Source organism: Pinus tabuliformis, chromosome 1_1, assembly GCF_031772625.1.
Source record: "Pinus tabuliformis cultivar Carrire ecotype Pingquan chromosome 1_1, CPIR1, whole genome shotgun sequence".
Taxonomy (NCBI): Eukaryota; Viridiplantae; Streptophyta; class Pinopsida; order Pinales; family Pinaceae; genus Pinus; species Pinus tabuliformis.
In genome coordinates this window covers 165380318-165382045 of record NC_142297.1, presented here as the reverse complement: position 1 = coordinate 165382045, position 1728 = coordinate 165380318, and the positions used below count along the sequence as shown (strand labels likewise).

Here is a 1728-nt window from a genome sequence, read left to right as displayed (position 1 = left end):
AAAAAAATGGATATTTAATAAAGATAATTCAGTTTCAGATATAGACTGCAACAGGTTGAAAATTCTTATTCAAAACCCATCATAACCAAGCCTTAATTTTTAAGGAATTTTGGCTAAACTCCCAGCTGATAAGCAACAACACCCTATAACAGAAAACTCGTCAGAAACAAGCCTTGTGCTACCAAATGGTTTGGAAATTGTATAGAATGTTTAGTCTAATTCTCTATGTGCAGGATTGAAATAACACACAGGATATGGAAGCCCACAAGCAGTGCACATCCGGGGGAATTTTTGAGTACATATCATTTTTCTATTGCACATGTGACAAATGGCCCATCTTTGGCTGTCATCTTAGCTCTCTAGCTCGTCGTGTTATTCTATATGTTGGGTAACACTAAGACAGATTACATTTGTTGTTCTTTAGAGAAATTGTCCAAGCTTTTGAAGCTACCACCAACAGTGATCGGAGTGACTCTTCTTCCTCTTGGAAATGGAGCACCTCATCTGTTTGCAAGTATTGTTGCTTTTATGTGGGCTGATGTTGGTGAGGTGGGACTCAATACTATTTTAGGAGGAGCAATTTTTATCAGTTGTGTAGTGTTTGGATTGGTTGCTCTATTCATTGTGGGTTCACCTGCACAGATTGATTGCAAAATCTTTATACAAGATATTTATTTATTCTTATTGACCCTTGCTTCACTTTCTTTGATTTTTTTCATTGGAAATATTAATTTGTGGGGAGCGTTGGATTTTATTTCAATATACATCCTATATGCATTCACTCTTGCAGAAAATGAGTTTATGAGGAAACAAACCCGAAACTTAAAGTGGGATTCAATGACACCCATGCAGTCTTTCCCTGGAAGTACTATTCCTCTCAGTTGTGAAGATGAAGATGATTCCATGTATAGTCCTTTGTTGGATTTAGAGTCAACTACAATGTTTGTTTCTAGTCATGGATGCTTGGAGACTTCATTGCCTCAGGGATGTGGGCGTCAAATGTAACTATTTTCTCAAACCAAGGATTGTCAAAGACAATAGAAGAGACTAGGCCCTGTGGGGATGGAGTGAGGATAGTGAAAATTATCAAAGAAGGTGTTCTTTATTTGGATTTCTACAGTATATATAGTGCAAAAGTATAAAATACTAAATGCCAAAACATTTAATTTCGTACAAATTTCAAATAATCCAAGGAAAAATGTATGACTATTTTCCTTCCTTCTACCATTTAGTTCCATCATATTTCCAAAATCTTTGCCTAGGTTCAGGTTAGAATAACATCAAGTTCATTTTGGATTAGGATGGAGTCTGCCTTGACTAATTAAGACCCCAACACGAATTTACTTAACCCTTAACATTGATTTTTGTCGATTGGTTAGTATAGAGATTTCACCATAGATATAGAGTCTGTACACAAAATAGAACAAAATATAGATATCATCTAGGGCATAATATGTTTACTCCATCACTAACATATTAGATAAATCATAATACTCAGAATCTTCTGACAGATCTAACCATTATTTTTTGTAGTCTATTTCTCATAACCTAACATATTCATACCATCTCCATTTTCTTCTCACATCATCTCTTTATCACATAAACGAATTCAACTCTTCATGGTACAAACCCATTCGTCTTATATATGTTTACTTAATCCATAATTTACAATAGTTAATTACTATTGATGATACCGACACAAGCATATCACCCCTCAATCCACTCTCC

The 1728-nt window shown here is 35.0% G+C and overlaps 1 pseudogene; it reads left to right on the top strand.

Annotated features, from left to right (window-relative positions):
• Nucleotides 1–254: 254 nt before the first annotated feature.
• On the top strand, nt 255–1129 carry LOC149212098 (cation/calcium exchanger 4 pseudogene; annotated as a pseudogene).
• Nucleotides 1130–1728: the final 599 nt, after the last annotated feature.